General features: G+C 46.1%; 1 protein-coding gene across 1 annotated transcript in view; it reads left to right on the top strand.

Annotated features, from left to right (window-relative positions):
* The first annotated feature begins 6,561 nt into the window (after positions 1–6,561).
* Positions 6,562–23,342, top strand: part of CTPS1 (CTP synthase 1) — a 56,250-nt gene continuing 39,469 nt past the window's right edge. The window contains exon 1 of the mRNA XM_054999899.1: positions 6,562–6,618. The gene's annotated coding sequence lies outside the window, so the exon portion shown is untranslated. The remainder of the gene's footprint in view (positions 6,619–23,342) is intronic.

The raw sequence follows: 23,342 nt of genomic DNA, 5'->3' as shown, positions 1-23,342 counted from the left end.
TTGGGCGAGTTAAATTTCACAAGGAAAGTATCACTGGGTCAAATCAAGATTTATTGAATTTAAAGGGCAGCTCTTCCTCCTGGAAGGTGAACTTTGTTCGAGCAAAGAGGTGGTCCCCTGAGAGCTAAGCTACAAGTGATGCCTGACACAGGTTGGACACTTGCCAGCTTCCCTCAAGTTTTGATGGGAAATGTAGGCATCCTGGTCTTGCAGCTGTAATGGAGAGCCAAGCTGTAAAACCAGGACACCTGCATTTCCCATCAAAACTTGCGGTAAGCTGACAAGTGTCCAACCTGTGTAAGGCGTCACTTGTAGCTTGGCTCTGAGTTGGCTCTGGATGGATTTAATGCAGGCCTCTTGCGGTTCTAAATTTGCACCGGGGTGGCATCTGTGTTGGCCCTCTTCATTCACCCTGCATTGGTGAACTGGATGAAGAACGGTGTGTTACCTTCCACTTTAGAGGGTTGAGTGGCAGCGTGCGTGCTGATCTCAGGTTCAGTGCATGGCATGTCCACTTTAAGTATCTCAGGTGCTGGGAAAGACCAGGAGATGAATGTAGTAGATGATATGCAGGGCTTTTTTTCTGGGAAAAGAGGTGGTGGAACTCAGGACCGCACAATGACGTCACTTTGGGGTAGCTGGAACTAGGGGGGAGCTTTTTTAAAGAAAATGGTCACATGGCTGGTGGCCCCGTCCCCTGATCTCCAGACAGAGGGGAGTTGAGATTGCCCTCTGTGCCGCTTCAGCGGCGCGGAGGGCAATCTCAACTCCCCTCTGTCTGGAGATCAGGGGGCGGGGCCACCAGGCACATGACAATTTTCAAGAGGTTCCAGAACTCCGTTCCACCGTGTTCCAGCTGAAAAAAAGCCCCGATGATATGTATTTCTTCTATAGCTTTGAGCTGCTCCTTTCCTTGAAACTGGAGAAATAGCAGAATAAGCTAGGAAGAAAGCATGTGGACACACAAAACCTGCTTTAAATAAACACGGGTCTCTCCCTAACCTGCTGCTGGGAGGGCTCTGGAGAGCTCCTGTGCTTCACCGCAGGCCAATATACTCCCTGGAAGTGATGCCATTGTGCAGCCCTGGGGCATGCGTGCATGCAAAGACAACTTCAACGGTGAGTGCCAGGTCTCCCACCTCCCTCCCAGAGGATGAGGGGACCAGGCAACCCTACTGTGTACAGGTAATGGCTTTTCAGAAGTACAGAATAGTTGTTGCTTGTGGTACACATTGCATCTTTAATCCTCTTTGGCTCTCCAGTCACCCAGGGTTTGCTGCTCTCTCAAGCACTACAAATGTTGTGCTTGTCTTTTCAAAGAAACTGGGGACACTGGTTGGCCTGTAAGCCTATCCTCGTAAGGCCAGTTCCCACAGTTCATTCCCCTGATTAAAGGAAGCACAACCATTACTGTCCTCCGTCCTGTTTCTACTGCAAGATGATGCCTGCCAGACAGTCCCAAGCAGACGTTTTTCCTCCAGGCAGCTGCAGGTGAGATTTTATTGCCTGTGGCTCAGTTTAAAAAAAAAGACAAGGAAGGCAGCCTACTGAAAACCTTTGCTGAAAGTTCTATTATTGAAACCCCAGGTATCTCCTGTCCTATACCCCTATCATGTTGTATCTAGGCAACAGTGGGTGTTTTTTTTTGACCCACAAAGGGAACACGTTTGTGCAAAATGAGCAAAGGACTGCCAGGTAGATTGTGCATGAACCCTTGGGAGGGCACTGTGGTGGGAACAAGCCGGAGGAAGGGATTATTAGCAGGCTCTGCAGTTTCTCCCTGATCACCAGCATTTAAGATTCACCTTGCAACTGGCTCAGGAGGGTGGCAAGCAGCCAAAGGCCACTGTCCACGTGCCAAGAGGTTTACCTACTAAATGTAAGGCCATGGCCAGGCTATTCTGACACCTGAAGGGAGAAGAAAAGAAACTGCTTGTTCTTTTTGCTAGGGGTAGAAGCAACTGGTTCATTGACACACACACAAACACAAACACATGAAGCTTTTATACTGAATTAGACCATCAGTCCATCAAGACAAGCAGGGTTTTTTTTCTGCTGGAATGCAGTGGAACGGAGTTCCGGCACCTCTAGAAAATGGTCACATGGCCAGTGGCCCCGCCCCCTGATCTCCAGACAGAGGGGAGTTTAGATTGCCCTGCGTGCCCTCTGTCTGGAGATCAGGGGGCGGGGCCACCGGCCATGTGACCATTTTCACCAAGGGCGATTTAAACTTTAAAAAACTCACCCCTTGTTCTAGCTGACCTAAAGTGATGTCATTGTGCGGTCCTAAGTTCTACCCCCTCTTTTCCCAGAAAAAAAGCCCTGAAGATAAGTATTGTCTATTCAGACTTGCAGTGGTTTTCCAAGGTGGAGGCATTTCACATCACCTAATACCTGATTTTTTTAACTAGATATGGCTGGGGATTGAACCTAGGAATTTCTGCGTGCCAAGCAGATGCTCTGCCAATGAGCCACAGCTCCTCCCCCAAAACAAAATACTTCTGCCATCCCTTTCAGAGAGATTTAGCTTCTAAAGATCTTGGAGTGGGAGTGTGAAGAACTTTGCAGAATGAAAAAGTTAGCAATTCGCACTCATAGCTTTTAAGCAAGGCATTTCCCTGACCAACCTCCATGCCTCCCAAAGGATAAAGTAGAGATACGGATTTAACAGGAACAGGTACTAAAAATTAGAAACTCTCCCTGCTGAATAGGGAAAGATGGAATATATTATACTTTACCATCCCTGTGTCAAAGAATGATTCAGAACTAAGCCTCTGTTTTGCACTGCAGGAACGGAACACATACAATCCCCCTTTGAAACAGTACTAGAACCTCAAAAATCTGGCGATGGTCTCCTAAGAATACACAGAGGATAGCAATAAGGAAACAATTCCAATGAAACAGCGAGGTTTGAGAGTTCATTGAAGCTGGAGAACCTACATGCCCTCCCCCCCAATCAAATAGGAAACGAAGGAACAACATCGGTACAAGGAAGTGTAGCAGGCATGATCTATTTTGCAGGGGAATTATGATGGACTCTAATGAGTAAATAGCATAAAATTCACCAGAAGTATTATTAGAGCCAGGATGGGTGGAAAAGCAGGGGATGGGTGAGGCCCGAAGGTTAGCTTGATTTTAACAGTTCAGGAGATTAAGAAAGAACATTGCTGACAAAGTAACTGATTTTCTTGACATCAGTTTGTGCTGGGAAGATGTCTCCATTGAGACCCTATTTTTCTGGCAATAAAGCTATGTTTGCGAAACTGAGCCTCTCAAAGAGTTCCAGCAGAAGAAACAGACAATTTCCAGAGGTAAAGAGACGCAGCTACCTAAGAAAGAGGATGGAAACAGACAAAGGACAAACTTGGGGATTAGATATATGACATTTAATGGCCAAGCTAGGCACATCCAGCCATATAATAGTGCTACCCAGGGCTTTTTTTCTGGGAAAAGAGGTGGTGGAACTCAGTGGTGGAACTCAGGACTGCACAATGACGTCACTTTGGGTCAGCTGGAACAAAGGGGGAGTTTTTTAAAGTTTAAATCGCCCTTGGTGAAAATGGTACCATGGCTGGTGGCCCCGCCCCCTGATCTCCAGACAGAGGGGAGTTTAGATTGCTCCCCGTGCTGCTGGAGCGGCATGAAGGGCAATGTAAACTCCCCTCTGTCTGGATATTAGGGGGCGGGGCCACCGGCCATGTGACCATTTTCAAGAGGTGCCGGAACTCCGTTCCACCATGTTCCAGCTGAAAAAAAGCCCTGGTGCTACCTAACCCATACTGGATTCCTTCAGGTGGGTGACCATGTTGGTCTGCAGTAGAAGAGCAAGATTCGAGTCCAGTGGCACCTTCAGGACAAATAAGATTTCAGATATTGGATAAAAATTCATGAAGAGATGCCACAGATATTAAAGTTTCGCTTTGTGCTGCTGAATCCTAAAAATATGTTAGTAAATATCTTACCTAGTAATATTACAAAAGTACATAGCAAATTTTTTAAATATATGGTAACGGAGGCGAGGGTAGTATTTGCAACAAAATGGAGGGCAGATTCTTGTCCGGATGTGTCTGAGTGGATGAACAAATGGTGTGAATATGCGTCTACGGCTAAATTAACTTCCTGTATGCGTAACAGACCAATCTTAGAATTTCAGGAAAAACGGAAAGTCCTTTTTGACTATGTAGCTGGTAATTAAGAAAAACAAAGAACAGTTTTTATGGAAGCAGACTAATTAGAAAATTAATATTTTAAAATGTTGAATATAAAATATTGAGTAGAATGCTGAATATAAAATGTTGAGTATAAAGTAAGTAAGGAGATGGAGAGGAGCAATATTTTCTAGCTTAACTGTGCTGTTATGTATTCTGTTTATATTTTTTATGCATTGTTATTGTATTTTTCTTTTCCAATAAACTTTTTATCTGGAGGGAAAAAGACGAGATTTCCAGGGTGTAAGCTTTCAAGAGTCAAGCTCTCCTTCATCAGATATCTTGTATCTAATGAAGAGCACTTGACTCTCGAAAGGTTATACCCTGGAAATCTTGTTAGTTTTGAAGGTGCCACTGAACTCAGATCTTGCTCTTCCAGTGAACATCTCTCAGTGTGAGGTAGGCTGGATGGAGATGTACACTGCAATCCTAAGCAAAGTTACTCCAGTCTAAGCCCACTGAAATCAATAGACTTAGACTGGAGTAACTTTGCTTAGGATTGCACTGTTAGTGAGGGGCACACGGTCACATCATGATCTTCATGGCTGATCTGAACTCTCGTCTCCAGGGCTGGTCAGACCCCGTAAACAAACTAGGCAGTGGCCTAAGGCACCAGACTTGCAGGGGCACCAGATTAAGAAAACATGGATTTCTTTTTTAAAAACTATTCTCTGTAGACTTTGGATTTTTCTCTTTGTGTGTGGAGGGAACAGGGAGAGAAATCATGGTTTGCCTAGAGAGCTTTGCTGGTCTCCTTAGTCTTAATCCAATACCATGACGCTACACGGGCTTTCTTCATTGTCTGAGCAGGGTCTAATGACAGGCTGCAGGATATCATGTGGACTTCACTTCTGCACAAATCTATTGAAAATTTGGAGATCTAGATACATAAAGCTGCTTTCTGCCCAGTCAGACCAGCAATCTATCAAGGCCAGTATCGTCTGCTCTGATCAGCAGCGACTTTCCAGTATCTCAGATAGAGATCTTTCACATCACCGACTAACTGGTGATGCTGGGGATTGAACCTGAGACCATCTACATGCAAAGCAGATGCTCTGCCACTGAGCCACCCCACCTTTCCAAGACAGGAATCTTGAAGTTGGGCTTTTTTAAAGAGGACATGTGCTAGCGGAGGTGTCAAATATATGGGAGAAAGACTGACATCTCTCAGAATGGGGTCAGAAGGCTGTCAGAGCCGAGATGGTTGCACATCTTTCACTGCTTTGAGTCTTCCAATCCAACCCAATATACTTTCTTGCTTCAGCACAGCCATAGCAAATAACAAAAAAAGTATAATACTATTAATACAAATTACTACATGCTAAAATTTAAACCGAAGTTAACAAAACTCCATCTAGAACTCTAAATCCATAAAATCCATACAACATATAATATAGTGTAATAAGTCCTACTAAGAGGAACTTATTATTACCTTTAGGATAAAGCTTGCTTCAATAGTCTTAACTATGGTTGTTGTGGGTTTTCCGGGCTGTATAGCCATGGTCTTGGCATTGTAGTTCCTGACGTTTCGCCAGCAGCTGTGGCTGGCATCTTCAGAGGTGTAGCACCAAAAGACAGAGATCTCTCAGTGTCACAGTCTTTGTCAGGGCTTGCCGCGGCTGCCGCTGGGCGTGGCACTAGGCGGTCAGCTCCTGACATCACAGGGGGGCCAGGGATTCTGCAGGACCCTGCTCTGTGGAAGGAGGGGCAGTATACCTCACCCTGACTCCCTCTCAATCCACTCGCTGGCCTGCTCAACCTGGCCTGCTTACCCCCTACATCTTCCACCATCTCTTCCTCCCAGGACTCTCCTTCAAGCCTCCACTCTCCTTCTTGCCTTTTCCTTGGCTTCTCTCCACTCCAACTCCGCTCCATCACTCCCACTCAAACCCACCACCCCAGAGCTCTTCCCAGCCACCCTTTATAGGGTTTCCTCTCTCTGCCCCGGCCTCCTTCCAGGCTTGTTCCTTCGCCTGACCAGGCCCAGCTGTGCGTTCCTCCAGGTGTTTCCCTCCAACCACTAATCCCTCCTGGGCTCCTTTGCCTTGCTGGTAGGGTGGGGTTGAGTGCGAGCCATCCCCAGCTGAGGGCTCCTTGGCCTTGCTCACGAGGAGCTGCCCCAGCCAGCTTCTGTGCTATTGAGCTTGCCTGGCCTTGCTCATGAGGAGCTGCCCCAGCCATCCTCCGTGCTATTGGGCTTGCCTGGCCCTGCTCATGAGGTGCTGCCTTAGCCAGCTTCTGCGCTGCCTGCTCAGCAATGCTGGGTGGGGCTACCCATCTCCTCCCCCAGAATGCCTGTGGCAGCCCCGCCCCTGGAGAGGCTTGGCTTCTAGCAACTCCTGAGCCAGGCTGCTGTCTTCTAGCCATGGTGTGGCTCTGGGCTGTAGAGGCTGCTTCCTCTCCCTGCCAGGTAAGGGCTCTGCTTGGGCTGCTGCTGCTGCTCCCACATTCCCCCTGCTGTGGCCCTTTCCCTCTGGCCTGCTTAGCCCCTTTTCTTCCCCCTGGAAGGTGGGACTGGCTGGCCTCTCCTTGCCCCCTCCACCCCTCTGAGGTTCTGGCCTTTTGTCCCTTCTCCCTGGAGTAGGTAGGTTCTGGCCCTGGTTGCTGGCTTGGGGGGTGGGGTTGCTGACACCCTTTTGTCCCCTGCTGTTCCCTCTTGTCAAGTCTGGGGGCTGGGGCTCAGACCCTGGACAGTCTTAACTATATTTTGTTTACCAATGTTACAAACTTTGCCTCTTTCATTGTAATCCATTTATCCTTATCTGCCAGCAGCTCCGCTAATTTGTCTTGCTCTGACCTCCCTGGCACCTGTTGCAGAATATTTCTAAGATACTTCTCCTGAATAGTTGCAAATCTCAGGCTTTGAGTGTTTGTGTGACCAGACTTTGAGCAAAGACTCCTTTTTTTGAGCTGCAGTGAGATGGATGCCAGCAGTGGGATCAGATCAGCAGTGCCCACAAACGAGCATGGCTTCCTGTAGAAGGCATGTTGATTTCTACTGATCAGGAAGAAATGAGAGAATCTGTGTTGAAGTCAATCAACGATCTGCAGTGAGATGGGCAAAGCCAGTCCTCTTTCAGAGTTTAAGAGATGTCTGCCGGGCCTGTAAGCAGGTCAAAGTGGCCCTTCCTCCTAACCCAACAGTAGGGTCTGGGTCCAATGGCACCTTTGAGACAAGATTTTCAGAGTGTAATGCGTAGGTTGGGTGTTTGTGTGTTTTGATAAAACACCAGAAACAAAGTAATCTGATTTGCTTTTCTGCAGTGTTTTATCGCTGCTTTCTAAGAATCTTGTTGGTCTTTAAGGTGCCGCTGCTCTCAAACTTGCTGCTGTACTACAGCAAATCAACACAGCTACCCATCTAAAACAAACCCATGCTGAAAGCTGGTAGCATATTAACTAGGTCCTAAACTAGACGTTACATCTGGCTGGAGTTAGATTCTGATCTTTGCTCAGCCAAACATGACACTGGGGAACCAAAGTTCCAGAGTGTACTGGGGCCCCATTCAGCTCAGGACCATGATGTTGAGGAAGGACAGGCTTCAGCCTGTACATTTGGCTGTACAAAGATCAAGGTTGACTTGGGGTTCCTGTGCCCCAGCTCATGTTCAACTTTATGTCTAGCTTGAACCTTCAGAGATCCAGCATCTGAAATTGGCTTCCTTTTGTTTACCTGGGCATAATTCCTTTTCACAATTACCCTTAGGAATGATTCCAGAATTAGTTCCTTTCTCCACTTATTCCTGTTGGTTATTTATTTAAAATATTTATATCGACTGTCTTTCTCTCAGCCGTCTCAGGACCCAAGATGAGCAACAACAATATTAAAAAAAAATTGATAAATTAATAAATATGAAAACAACAGGGTTGTATAGGAGAGCTGTACTGTAGCGAGGGGATCTCAGATGATCCGCAAATGAGTTAGGAACCATAGACTTCACCACTATGTTGTACTGGATTCCTGCTAATGCTATGTCTTTGTGAACTTGTAACTGTTTACCCTATGGCATTGTTTATGGAAATGTTCTTGATATTGACTGTACTAATCTCACATCGTGTAATCCGCCTTGAGTCTCAGTGAGAAATGCAAACTACAAATGACATAAATATTTTTTTAAAAAACCATTCAAAGGGAATCTAAAACAAAATTATGCCCTCATCAGAAGGGTATTCCAGCTTTACTCAGGCGCAAGTTGTCCTAACAGTCCTCTGAAATTATTCAGTATTATAGCCTCACTGGAAAGATAGGAGGTTAGAAGCTCCCTTGCCCTCCACCAGAAGGCGATTCCACATATATGGGGCAGCCACTGGAAAAGCTTCAGCTCAGAATGTTGATAAATGTGTGTGATTCAGAGGGGGTGCTGGCGGGGCCGGCCCATCTCCTAGACATTTGCCTAGGATGCCAGAGGGCAGGGAGCGCCACAAGGTCAAGCAGCAGCCCTGAGCAATGCCCTTAGCCCTGGTGCCAGGACCCAGGTAGCCTTGTTCACCCCCAACAAGCCAAAAAGCACTTCCCCTCCTTGGACCATTTCAGGGCAGGAAAACAGTGAGAAGAAGACTGAATTCTGTTCTTTATGTATGTCACAGTTGCAATCTGAATCGGGCACCATGACATGTACTGAAGAGAAGCCACAATGCATGTGTGACTGTTGCACAGGACACGGGTGGGGATCCCAGACCCAACCTGCGTACTCCGTAATGTTTGCATTAGCAGACCTGGCACAACTTATAATTATCCTCCTTGTTCCTATTCCAATGTTTAGTTGGAAAAATGAATTCAGGAATTATGATTTTTGCTAGGAGGTCATGACGCAAGTCTGTTCCTTGCCCCTCCCCCCAAATGCTGAATCCACAATTTACCTTAACAGCAGTTTACCAAATGCAATTGTTTGAGGAGGTCAATTTTAGTAAGCAGGATCAAATTCAGAAACATATCCATATGGCTTTTCTAATCATATGTTAGTCAAAATGACCAAGTTGATCACAGAAGCTCTTATTTGGTTATGGAAATAGACCTGGAAGATGGTATACAAACCAGAACAGACAAATAAGCTTTAAACATACCACTCCCGGGATATGAATTCATCTCCTAAAGGTGCTTGTTAAAGTTATTTGCTTATTCAAAATCCACCCGAGTCAATATGGTACTGAGAGGCCAGCTTTGTAATCACTAGCACTGATTTAATTTTATCATTAATATGGTTTGCAAACTTCTATTCTTCGGTATAAAGCAACAAGGGTTTTGCGGATGTTTGGAGCACACCGTGTCCTTTCCTGGTACCCTGAGTTTTTAGTGTGGTTTTATACACTTTCCACTGTGTGAAAAGGAGCTCGGTATTTTTGTTCTTCTTGTTGTTGAAGATTTTTCCATTGGCAATGGTTGGGGAGTATGGTAGAATGTGAATCTTCACCTACACGTTACGAAGTCCTCATGGTTATTGTGGAACAGCACAAGCACTTTGTATCACATGTGCAAGGGGAATTTTGTTCTTCCCAGGTGTGCACTTGCTCTTTTCTGTTTGGAACTGCAGTGCACAGGAGGAAGCAACTTTAGCCCCCCCCCCCCGCCCCCATGTTATTTTCATGTCCTCAGACTCCCCTATGGAACTGCTATTGGCTCAGCCACGTAAATAGTAGGACGAGGTTATCACTGCTTCTTCCCGCGTGCCAAACAGAAAAGAGTCGGTGTGCTTTGTGGAGGTCCCAACACCCATTGCTCATGAGATACAAAGTCTTTGTGTTGTTCCCAACAAACATAAGGACTTCATAATGTGTAGCTGGAGCTTGAATTTTTCTTGGTTCATTGTTCATGAGGTATCTGATGACAACCCTCAGTTAACCACCTCTGGAGGTTGCTTCAAATAGCTGCAGCATGAAGGCTAACTACAAACATGACTGACACATCTGAGAAGTGACAAACTAGAGGAATTCACTTGAACACTGAGAGGGGAGGGATTTTGTTCTGTATTTTTTTGGGGGGGGGGTCAGGAAATGGAGTCTGCTGCTGAGAAGTTTTAGCCATAAACTGAGGGCCTAGCTACACAATACGCTATTCCCTGGGCCCTGTCAACAGATGTACTCTGGAAATTCCAAGCCTGGAACTTAATTCCCAGATGTGTGGGGACTCAGTTTGGATTGGGACCATGATGTCTGGGAAAAGAGGGGTTAGTCATTCCCTGCATACCGTTTTCTGGACCTGAAACAGTCCTGAGAGCAGCTATCGGCCATGCTGGGTTAACTTGTGTGAAGCCCTTAAGTTGCCCAGAACTCCCAAAGTACACTTGTCAACAGATGTGGGGATGGCCCCAGAAGCAGTCTATTGTGTAGTTAAGCTGTCGGTATATGATTAAAACTTCAAGTGATAGCTTGCATAGATCAAGCTATCCCTCCCAGGATCTTTTTTTCCCCTCAAAAACTTCCTTGAAGTATGAAAGTTTCCACTTTTCTGTTGCAAGCTACAGGATATGGAGACTGTTTTTCCCTCGCCCTGAGAACAGTAAGCACCCTTTTTGTAAAAGCAAGCAAATTAAGTTCATAAAACTGACAGACAGCTAAAGATGTCATGAAAACCACAGGCATGAGTGTGCAATGCCAGCTGGTGGCGCATGCTGGCTTCCTGACAGAGTGTATAAATTAAATTTGATGCTGGAAATAATAAAAAGTGTGATGGGACCCCATTCACTTTAATGGATTGGCGGCGATCTTATGGCAAGGGATACACTGAAATTTTTTGCTTTGTTTTGCTGAAAATATCTAACAAAACTTGCAAAAGCTTTGTTCACATTGTGTGTGCGCGTGTGCGTGTGCGTACAAGGTGTTCTCCAAAACATTCTTCATCAGGCAATAACTGAAGTTGTGGCATGCAGCCAATGGGAACACAGGTTATCATTGCAGAGGTAAGTAGCCAAGGCAGAGGCTGTGGCTGAGTGACAGATCATCTGCTTTGCCTGCAGAAAGTCCCAAGTGCAATTCTTAGCATCTCTCATTAAAAGGATCAGGTGATATGAACAACCTTGAGCCAAAATCTTGGAAAGCCACAGCCAGTCCGGGTAAACAATGCTGACCTTGATAGCCCAAATGTCTGGCTGAGTATAAGACAGCTTCATGTGCTCTTGGCTCAGTGGCTGAGCATCTGCTTTGCATGCGGAAGGTCCCAGGTTCAAGCCCCAGCATCTCCATCTAAAAAGGATTATGTTACAGGGATAGAAAAGATTCTTCTGTGTTTGAAAACCTGGAGACTTGCAGCCAGTCAGAGTAGACAATATTGACCTTCATAGACTAAGGGTTTGACTTGGTATAAGACAGCTTCATGTATGTACAGTGGCTTGGCGAAAAGGAGGAGGAAGAGAGCTATATCCAGGGCTCATTTCGAGGGGGAACGCACAGGAACGCAGTTCCGGCAGTTCCCCAAAGAGGGTCATGTGTCAGGTGGCCCCACCCACCTGATTCTCGGCCTTTTGGGCCCATTTCAGCCTGGATTGGGGACGAAACAGCCTGGATCGGGCCTCTGATGGGTGGTAGATCACTCTCCCGCTCAGCAGTGGCCTGAACCTGACTATTTGGGGCCCCTTTTTGGTCATTTTCAGCCCCTTTTTGCCATTATGGGCTCAATTTCGGCCCTGAATGTCCAGGATTGGGTCCAAAACAGCCCAGATAGGTGATGTCAGGGGGTGTGGCATATGCAAATCAGTTATGCTAATGAGTTCCTCCAGCTCTTTTTCTACCAAGTGACCCCTGGCTATATCCATAAGGGTTTTAGCTGCAAAGGAAGCCCTGTTCCTGGCAGCACTCTTGATCACTTTTCTTCCTGCAAAGATACTCACAGAGCCTGTAGCTGGACTCTTGATGGCTTATTCACGTGTCCCCAAAAGCTCTGCACAGGCTGTCTTATTTTGCTTTTCTTTATTCTTCAAATTCATGGCATGTTTACTTGCCCCCACCCCCACAAGCACACAAAGAGAGAAACGGTTTAACAAAAGAATACAAAACTAATATTAAAATATTTCAAGGAGCTACGCAAATCACAGCAGCTGTTCAATAACTATCAGCAGCAAACTTCATTTAGCGCCACCTGATACCCCACACTGTCTGAACCAGCCAATGTCTTCACCAAATGGTGACCAGCACACAATGAAGGAGCTTGTCCTTTGGGGGACTTTGCAAAGAGGTGGAATGGAATGTTTTCAGTAAATAACCTAGGCATTCTTATACCGAAGGCCTTGTCTTATGAGACCATCTCAGATGATAAGGCTCGAGGAGGATTAAAAAAACACACACAAAAGCAATGCAAAAAAAAAAAATCTAGTAGAAGGCACAAAATAAAAATGTAGTAAGACGGGTTTGCAGAATCAAATAAAAACCAGTGTAAAACACAATGTACCACAAACAGCGCAAAAACTGCATCACAAAAGTTAGAAAACAAAAGGGAAAAACAAGACCATAAGTTGGAGGTAGGTTAAATCGCCCACCAATGAAAGGCACTTTTATCAGCGGAAGAGAACTTCCCTCCCTCCCTCTTCCCCACTGCATCCCACTGATGTTCCAAAAGTGCTGCTCTTGGAGGGCAGGAAACTCTCAGAAATGGCATGAAGGCTAAATGGGTAGGGGGGCTCAGTAGAAAGGGGGAATTGGAGGAAATTACACCTCCCCTTCTGTCAGTCCGGATTCAGCCCCCTGACAGCCATCTTCCCTCTATCAAACGGCCCACTTGAATAATTCTGTTTTACACATTGTAAAGAATGATAGAACTGTGGGATGGCAGCTAAAAAAAAATAGAACTATATGTTCTAAGTCTATGTGGATGTTTTGCATTTTCTCCTCTTGCTTCTGTTTCTCCCTTAGGGGAATCAAATCCACAACTCTTTCTTTCTACATTGTATGTATAAATAGCCTATTAAAAAAAAAGTACAAGACGTGTACACAATATCAATGAATCTGCACAACCAGCTGTGAAAAGTGGAGAACCAAAATAGCCGGCCCCTAAAAACTCCTCCATAAATATAATAAAGAAACAAAGTAGGAAACATCAGATTATCCCCAGTATGTATCGGGGCATTCGTACCATTGATGCTTGACTAATAATTATTAAGCTCTACAACGCTCAGTTAGCAACATATTGGGGACTGGCAGGAGCTTCCTAAAGGAACAAGAGATATTGACTGTTGAAAGAGGAGGATTCAGCACTGTTCCTTTCCTCAGGTTTCAGAAGGGGACAAACCAAAGAGAAAGAGAGGTCAGGGCACTCTGTTTACTGCTTTGACTATCCTTTGATATGTAGATTGCTATTCTTAGGACTTCCTCCTCCTGACTTCCTCCTTCTCACTCTTCTCTTCCTAGCTTTGTTCCAGGCACCATCTCTCTTCCCCCCCCCCTCTATCTTGCTGTCATCATGAATGCTAGGACTTGTCCTAGCATTCATGTCCATCCTTAGGCAGATAGGATCTGTCTCTCTTCCTTTCCTATCAGAGTATGGAGTTCCTACAATAAAGACCTCTTATTTCATTTCTCAGTATAAGCAAGTGTATACTTTGTTATTTTCTCTTCTGCAAACACCCACACCAGCCAGCAGGACCAGCTCACAACTACCTATAATCACGCTTCCTCTGCTAAACAATAGACTCTGCAAATGGCCTAAACATGGAATCCTTTAATTAGGTTTCTGGGGCCAACTTATGATTTATTTATCATTGACATCATTTGCTAAACTTCTGAGAAGTATTATGAAAAGCTCCCCCCGCCCTGCCCCAATGATATAGACTATTGGTATTGGCAGGCCTTTCCAAAGACAGAGAAAGCTGTCTTCAAAGAGGTGGCAAGCAAGATCATCTTTGCATCTCCAGAGAGAGATGAATGAATGAGAAAGTTGAATGGTAACATATATATAAAATAAAAACACTTTGGCAAATGAGAGTCTGTTGCTAGACCTCTCTCATGCGTCTGATCTTTGACAGTCTGAAATAGAGCTGCCATTTCTAAATAAGTAATGAAGTTTTTCATGCACCTTTCTGTCCTGGAGAGAAGGGTGATGCAAAGGCCTTTCTCAAAACTATGGCAAAGGTCTTTCCCTTTCACATTTATTTCTCTTCTCCTGACTCAACTGGGTATGGAATTAGAAAGGACTCTTGTTGAAATTCAGGGGAGGGTTGCCAGCCCCTTGCTGGGGGTGGGGGGTTCTTTGTCCTCAGCTGCTGCTTCCTACCACTGCCCAGCTGGCTGAAGTGGGGGGAAATGGCAAGAAACGGGGGGAATTATGGGCAGCACAGGCCTTTCCCAGCAATGTCATCATGTGATGTGCTGACATCACTTCCTGTATGCCTGGAAGTGTCCACATCATGTCACTCAGTGAAGACCTGGTATTTGGGCTTTCTCACTAAGGTTTCCAGGCCCCTATATCCTCACAGTGGGAGGGGGAAACCTGGCACTTACCTGCACGTCTCTTTGTGCGCATGCTCCTGGCACCAACATGATGATGTCATTTCCAGGAAGTAATGTCATCACTTCAGCAGCAGGAGTGCTCCTGTGCTTTGTGTAGGTCCAAGTCAGCCCACTTGGGGCAAAAATTGGCCCCTGAGAAGCGTGGGAGAATGCCCGCTAGCAGTGTAACGAGGTCACGTGAAGAAGTGATGTCATTGTGCCCTGCTGGAAGCATACCAGCTGTGCACCTGCCTGGGTTGCCTGCTGTTGGTGGACAATTGTCGGGGTGTTGCCACTAGAGATGGGCATGAAGCAAAATACGAACCAAAATTAAGCATGAACCAGGCTGGTTTGTCGTTCGCAAACCAGTGGTTCATCAGATCCCATTTCTGACGAACCGCCATGAACTTTAGGCTGGTTCATTTGATTTGTTTTTTGGTTTGTCTCTGCAGACAGCCTGGTGCCAATTAATCAGTTTCTTAGGCAACAGGGGATGGACTTCCTGCAGACCTTCTGCTGACCCGGAAGTGACCATCTGCTGACCTAGAAGTGGTGATTTTCTGCCCTGGATGTGCTGTTTTCATGAACCAAATGAACCAGTTCACGAACCAGGGGCAGGTTCGTGAAAGTTCGTGGTTCGTGAAATTTGACGAACCACAAACCACATGGTTCATTTTTTTTCCGGTTCGTGCCCATCTCTAGTTGCCACCTCCTGATCACAGTTGATAACAGTTGTGGGAAAAAAATCGAAAAGTTTGGATAATTGACATTGCAATTCCGGGGGATGCCAGAGTTGAAGAAAAAGAACAAGAAAAAATGATTAAATATAGAGATCTGGCAATAGAAACCACCCAACTATGGATGAAGAATACAACAGTAGTCCCTATTGTCATTGGGGCACTGGGAACTATTTTGAAAAACTTCACAACTTATATGGAAGAACTGCAGCTTTCTGAAATAACACCTACAGAACAGCAAAAGATGGTGTTACTTGGAACAGCGTACATTTTACGCCGATACCTGACAGGTCTCTGGTGGAACCTTATATCAGCTCAGTAAGGCCAATCAATGATAACATGATCTTTATTTATTATTGATTGCGTTGTGTGAAATTTGAATAATAATAATAATAAACTGTGCTTATATATCGCGCTTATATAAGTCTGAAAAGGGCCCCGTAGCGCAGAGTGGTAAGCTGCAGTACTGCAGCCCAAGCTCTGCTCACGACCTGAGTTCGATCCTGGCGGAAGCTGGGTTCAGGTAGCTGGCTCAAGCTTGACTCAGCCTTCCATCCTTCTGAGGTCGGTAAAATGAGTACCCAGTTTCCTGGGGGTAAAGTGTAGATGACTGTGGAAAGCAATGGCAAACCACCCCGTAAAAAGTCTGCCAAGAAAACGTCGTGATGCGACGTCCCCCCATGGGTCAGTAATGACTCGGTGCTTGCACAGCGGACGACCTTTACCTTTACCTTTACCTTGCCAAAGTCTATCCCAAACCAACATTTATACGCCACTTTATCCCTCCTCCCCCTTTCCTCCTCTTCTTCTCCCCTTTAAACAATCCCTACGACTTTGCTTTATTTTCTTCTCATGCCTGCTGTGATGGAAGTGCTGCCAGGGTTCTTTCCAAAGAGAGGTAGTGACTCCTGTGGATAAACATTAGCAAGGGAAGACTGAAGATTCAGAATGAGAATCGCAGCTCTTCTTTGTACAGACCAGTGAGTGATGGCATGGCCTTGTCAGCATTTTGTAAGTGGAGGGTTTTAATATATCGCCTCTTGGGTCAGAGTTTGGGGGGGGGGGGATTGCCTGCTGTCAAGAACTGGTATTGCTGTACAAAGAGTTGCTGAGCTTCAGGCTCTGGTCTTGAGACTCTGAGTTTAGGGCTTATTCTCAGAGCATCAGGCTAAAATTTCAAGGCCTAGAGCTGCCCCACATACTTACAGTGAAATCCTAAGCAGAGGTACTCCAGTCTAAGTCCATTGATTTCCATGGGCTTAGACTGGAGTAACTCTGCTTAGGATGTCATTGTTAGTGGCTTCTTGCCAAGACCTTGGCAGGCCTGTTTGTGGCAACTAATGGCAGTTGTAAACTGGAGGCAATAATTGGGCACAAACTATCATGGGTGAAAGTAGCTTCCAACTGGAGACCCAGGCCCAGCGGGACATATTATCGTTCCGCCGGGCCTGTAAGTCAGAGCTGTTCCGGCAGGCGTTCGGTGGCTGAAGGGGGCGGTGCCATGTCGGCCTCCCACCTTTGGGGTGGGGTGGGTCTCCCCACCATTGCACTTTAATGTATTTGGTTAATTTATTTTATTATTGCTTATTGTATGTTGATTTTAGAATTATTGTTTTCTTGTTTTTATTGATTTTAACTGTTGTTCACTGCCCAGAGCCCCTGAGGATAGGCGGTTTATAAATCAAAATAATAAATAAATAAATAAATAAATAAATAAATAAAATACATACATACATACATACATATATACATACATACATACATACAATCTCTGTTGGTGTTGGGGGGCTCGAAGGAGATGACAGGAGACACCACTTTGGACACTTTCTTACTGATGCTCTATAATGGCCTGCACTTGTTTACTTTCACCCTGGTTCACTATATTTTGCATTTAACAGTTAGTTTCAATGTTGTTGTCTATTTGTGTTAAGAGTTGCTGGATGGGCTCTGGGGAAATACCGGACCCTGGGAGGGTAGCACTCATCCCAGGGTTGATCTTTTGTGTGTGCAAAGCTCATGTGCACTCCCAGCTCCAGCATAATTATGTCACTTCCAGAAGAGATGTCATCGTGCCACTGTCCCCAGCAGTACCCCTCCCTGCCCCAGCTGGCAGCCTCCACTTCTCCTTCCTTCCTTCCTTCCTTCCTTCCTTCCTTCCTTCCTTCCTTCCTTCCTTCCTTCCTTCCTTCCTTCCTTCCTTCCTTCCTTCCTTCCTTCAAGCTCGCCTCCTTTGCTGTGACACCCTCAGGGCTGCCCCTACCTGGCTGGGGCTCCATCTCAGCTGCCCCTTCATGCTGTGGGTGGGGGAGAGTGGAGGGGAATGGTGCCTCAGAGTCACCTGCACCCTCTCTCTCCTCTGCTGTGGCAAAATGAAGGTGCATTGATGGTCTCTCCCTTCGCCACCATGGCTCTTTCTGGGCTCTCCCTCTGCTGCTCCCTCCCCTTTCTCGCTTTCCCCTTCCTCTTCTTCTCCTCTCTCCCCTCCAAGAAAATACTGGATGGTTCGGGTGAAAACCGGACACCTGGCAACCCTAATTTGTGTGTGTGAATATTCCTGGGATAGTTTCCTACCAGCTTTCTCACGAGTGAAAGCTAAAGGAGTGGCCCCTTTTAACTACCCCAAAGGCTGTGTTGGGGATCAGTTTGGTGTAGTGGTTAAGAGCGCGGGACTCTAATCTGGAGAACCGGGTTTGATTCCCCACTCCTCCACTTGAAGCCAGCTGGGTGACCTTGGGCTAATCACGGCTCTCTGGAGCTCTTTCAGCCCCACCCACCTCATAGGGTGTTTTGTTGTGGGGATAATAATGGCATACTTTGTAAACCACTCTGAGTGGGCATTAAGTTGTCCTGAAGGGAGGTATATAAATCCAATGTTGTTGTTGTTGTTGTTGTTGTTATAAACCCACAAGAACAATCAGTTTGGTGTAGTGGTTAAGAGCGCGGGACTCTAATCTGGAGAACCGGGTTTGATTCCCCACTCCTCCACTTGAAGCCAGCTGGGTGACCTTGGGCTAATCACGGCTCTCTGGAGCTCTTTCAGCCCCACCCACCTCATAGGGTGTTTTGTTGTGCGGATAATAATGGCATACTTTGTAAACCACTCTGAGTGGGCATTAAGTTGTCCTGAAGGGAGGTATATAAATCCAATGTTGTTGTTGTTGTTGTTGTTGTTGTTATTATTATAAACCCACAAGAACGAAAGCATCAGCAGACAAAGAATGGAGGAGGAGAATCGTGTGATTAAGGTGAGAGAAAGTTGGATCCAGCCACATAATTTAGGGTGGGTCTCGGCCTATGTTCCTCGTCTGTTGGCCCTGTCGGGGAGCAGATTGGCTTCTTCATGAAACACAATGGTGGTTGAGATGGACCACTGGTTTGATTCAGCAGGCCCCCTCTACTATTCTTGAACGCTGTGAAAGAAAAAGGCAGTATGTTAATGTTTCAAAGCAGTAAATACAGGTGGTTATGATCTGATGCTCGTCTGTTCGGGAACATTATCACCTTCCCCCTTCCAGTGCTGACGGCCTGCTCTTGCTTCCACATAGCTGATTACTCTGATCATTGGCAGGAGAAGGAGCCTCCTCAGAGCAAATTCTTGTGGTGTGGCAATTACCACACTGTCAGGGCTGGAACACGCAGGGAACAGAAACCCAACGGGAAGCTAATGAGGTCAAAAGATGGCATGGAGCCGTCCTCTGAACAAGAGATAGCGGAAGAAGGGGAAAACCGCCTGCCTGGAACATGCCTCAGGAGCTATTGCGTTAAATGGGAGATGGAGCGAAATTTGTTTTAGAGGCCAGACTTCAGATAGTTAGCTTGGTTGTTGACGGAGGAACTAATTAGGTCAAGCTAGGCCTTGTCAATTGGGGAACGGTGCCTATCTTTGTTCTATTTAACTACTAATATTCCACCAGGTAGGAAAGGATGAGATGAGTGAAGTTCATGGCTCCTGTTTTGTTTCTGATGCTTTCTTGTTACAGTGTTTGAACACTCTTGGAAATCTGTCCTTTTGTCTCATCCAGGCTTGAGTTATCTTTTGAGCATTGCCTCCAAGATTAGGGAACGCACAGCACTTCTTGCTTCTCAACCCAGGCCGAGTCCTCATTGAGAGTGTTGTGCTCAGTTTCGTGTACCCTCCTTTTAGAAGACGTGCTGGGAAGGATTCTGAGGAGAGCATTTAGGGAGCTCTGAAAGCTAAGTCAGATGAGGAAAGACACACTTATCCTGCAGAAAAGAAGATTATGGGGCAGAGGGTGTGTGGGAGGATCTTGACGGTCGCCGATCATTTTAAAGTCTGTCAGAAAGGAAAACATGGTTCATACCTACTTGCTGTTTTAAAAACAAAACTATGAATGCAAGAAGAGGAAATAATTATACTTAGCATTCATAAAGTATTCAATGCACATAATATACATCATCTTGTCTGTACAAGAACCCTGTAGGGTAGACCAGCATCATCACTGCCATTTTGCAGCTTGTGTCAAGTTCATAGCAGACCAGGTCTGAACCAAGGAACTCCTTATTCAGAGTTTGGTTACTATGCTAGACCAGCATGCATATAGCAGATGTACTGTGATGGATCTCTCACCATCCTGTTTGGCACTCGCTCTGGTGCCGTGAAAAGAGAAAAGGCAGAGGCCAAAAAGCCCTGTGGTGACTGACGCCACCACTACGAACCTGAGCTTACAAATAAGGCCAGTGTAGTATAGGTGGTCAGCAGCTGTCTTCCTGCTATATGAGATGTACCACCAGAGAGTTTCACGGTGGAATTTATAACCTGGGTGTTTCTGTTGAGCGACTCCTGAGGAAGGGTCATGAAACAAGTCATTAGCTGGCTCCTTGTCGAGTCGCTAATCGTGGGTCATGGCAACCCTTTAACAGCACCTGCAAAAGAAAAAACGAAGACGACCATACTAATAAGATTACTTTTGGTTCGCTCCCAGATTGTGAATACTTACCTTATCTTTATTGCTTGATTGCTGCATATGCTGGAACGCTGACGCCGCTTTCCTCTTTTTTCTTTTTGTAATTGACACAGAGAGGTCTAAGCTTGGTGTAAACTTAATGAATAATTGTTGTTAACTTATTCATTATTCAATGCTGTTAACATTGTTCATTAACTGTTGACTGATTTATTTTGGATTGTTTCTACTATTGACATTTTGATATACATATTGTACATGAGGTTGTTCTTATAAAGTTGTGTAGCACTTTGCACTTTTAGAATTGTTTCATAATACACTTTTTGTAAGACATTTGCATAGTTTCTTTGTTGTAGGTTCCCTCTGCTTTTTTTGCTTTGTGTTTCTGATCTATTGAGGGTTGCTCCTTGCTACAGCTCAGTGTAGTATTGTGGCTAAAATCTTGGGGTGGGACCTAGGAGTCCCAAGTTCGAGTCTCCACTCTGCTACGGAAGCTCTCTGGCTAACCTTGGGCCAGTCACACACTTTCAGCCTAACCTATATCTGAGGGTGGTGATTGTGAGGAGAAAATGGAGGAGGGGAGAAAGATGTGAGTTGCTTTGGGGCCCTGTTTGGAGAGAGCAGTGAGGTATAAATAGCTGAATCAATAAAAAGGACATCTATGACAGAAAATAAATAGCCAGTTGGGCACCTAAGAGTTGTCTTTAATGTAAGGGCGGTGAGAGAGCATCATGGCGTCTGCCAGTGCAACAGTAAGGAGCGCTTTCCTGAGCCAACCTCCCCAGTCATATTCGGCATGCAGAACAGCGTATGGAGGAACTGTGGCAAACGCCAAACGGAGAGGTAGAGTGGCCTGGCACAGACAGCAGAAGGCACGTGTCCAGGTGGTTCTTTGTTCAGGGATTGGCGTCCTTGCTTCTCATCCTGAAGTCCGGATGCTTCCAGCCTGTGCCTTACACAGCTCACAAAGGACACTTGGGGCTATCAGGTGGCAACGTCCGCCAAGATGCCTTTCTGTGCTCACCACAGGAGTATGCTGAGGGAGAAGCACAACCATTTTGTAGGAATGTGTATGAAGATCTGAAACTGCCCGATAGTGAGGTTGCTGGTCTATCTAGCTGAGTATTGCCTACTCTGATGGGCGGCTGCAGCTCTCTGGCAGAGGAAGATCTTTCCTAACTCTTGGTTGTTGAGGTGCCAGAGTGCTGAGGGAGTAGAATGGGCAGACTGCTGGTGCAGGATTACATTTTCAAAGCTCCTCTACATGTAGGGTTGCCAAACTCCAGGTGGTGGCTGAAGATCTCCTAGAATCACAACTGACTCCAAGCTACAGAGACCCTGGAGAAAATGGCCGTTTTGGAAAGTGGACTGTATGGTATTATATATTTCTGAGATTTCTCACCTCCCCAAACTCCACCCTCCCCAGCTCCCCCCCCCCCAAATCTCCAAGAATTCCCCAACCTGAAGCTGGCAACCCTACATACATGAATAAGGCTTGTGGAAAACTAGCACAACATGCCAAGGGACGAGGTTTGAAGTAGGATGCCAGGATTCCACCTAGCTCCCTCGGGAACTTTGAGGGTGGGACAAGGGGTGGACATTAAGTTGGATGTGATGCAATACCCTATTCAAGAGTGTTGGCTGACATGTTGATGTCATGTCCCACTTTTCACCCTGATGTAATGTCGACACATAGTCCATATCTGACCCCGTTTCCCACTGTCCCCAGAAGGAAGGGCTGGGGAGGGCAGCTGTGGGAGAATGCCTGCCCAAAGTGGACGACTGGCACCGTAGCTCAAACCTTTCTACCTGATGTACTAATATTTTAATTGCAAGGAGGTTTTTTTTTTTTTTTACATGAACGAGCCTTAGAAATGTGGCACCTCTCCACCTGTAGTGGTATATCCCATTTTCTCACCTTTTGTTTTTACCCTTCATCATAAACTGGACCTGAGACTCCCAAGCTACAAGTGACGCCTGACACAGATTGGACACTTGTCAGCTTCCCTCAAGTTTTGATGGGAAATGTAGGCGTCCTGGTTTTACAGCTTGGGTCTCCATTACAGCTGCAAGACCAGGATGCCTACATTTCCCATCAAAACTTGAGGGAAGCTGACAAGTGTCCAACCTGTGTCAAGCGTCACTTGTAGCTTGGCTCTACTACTGGAGGTTGAACCCAGGTCTTGCCCTATGGAAAGCTTGAGTTCCACCACTGAGCCATGATCCCTTTCATTTGCCAAGGCTCCGGGCTCTTCTCAATGCTCCCCCCCCCCAAACTAGGCTTCTCTCGATTTATAACCATCAGAATGTGAAAAGGAGCCACATGGCAACTTTCACACCGTACATGTGAAAAGACCCTAAGCTCCTCTCCAGATAGTATTTACTTGAACACATCAAGCCACTTTCTCTTGAGTCAGAAGCTTGGTCTATTAAGGTCAGCAGTGGCTGCTCTGAGGGTCACTCTACACGTTACTTCTTCTACAAGTTCTCCATGGATCCAACCCGTGCTCCGCGCAGACACACGTCAGCTCCAGGAATTGGCTTCTATAAAAAAATGACAGTGCAAATGGGCCCAGCACACTGCTGCCAGGGGAGGGAGAGCTCATGCCTTTATTCCAAGCTTTTTTCCCCATGCAAAAATAATGCAGAGGGGAGACATTTCCCCATTTCTGCTGCTCCATGTGGAGATATTGTGTGCATGTGCAGCAGCAGAAAAAGGGGAAATCCCCCCCCCACACTGTTTTTGCATGGGGAAAAAAGCTTGGGAGAAAAGCAGGAGCTCTTCCTCCCCGGCAGCACCTTTCCAGGCCCATTTGCACTCTCATTTTTTTAAATGGAAGTCAGTCCCTGGAGCTGATGTGTGTCTGTGTGAGCATGGGTTGGCTCAGTGGTGGTGAACACATAAAAGAAGTAACGTGTAGCAGGACCCTGGCTGGCAGCAGCTTTCCGAAGTCTCATGCAGTCTTTCCCATCACTTGTGAACTGGAGATGTCGGGAGTTGAACCCAAGACCTGCATGCCCAGCAGTTGCTCCTCCGCTGTGACACAGCCCCTTCCCTTGAA

The sequence above is a fragment of the Eublepharis macularius genome, chromosome 15 (assembly GCF_028583425.1).
Source record: "Eublepharis macularius isolate TG4126 chromosome 15, MPM_Emac_v1.0, whole genome shotgun sequence".
NCBI lineage: Eukaryota > Metazoa > Chordata > Lepidosauria > Squamata > Eublepharidae > Eublepharis > Eublepharis macularius.
The sequence above is the reverse complement of the archived record's forward strand: the minus strand, read 5'-3'. Positions and strand labels throughout refer to the sequence as shown.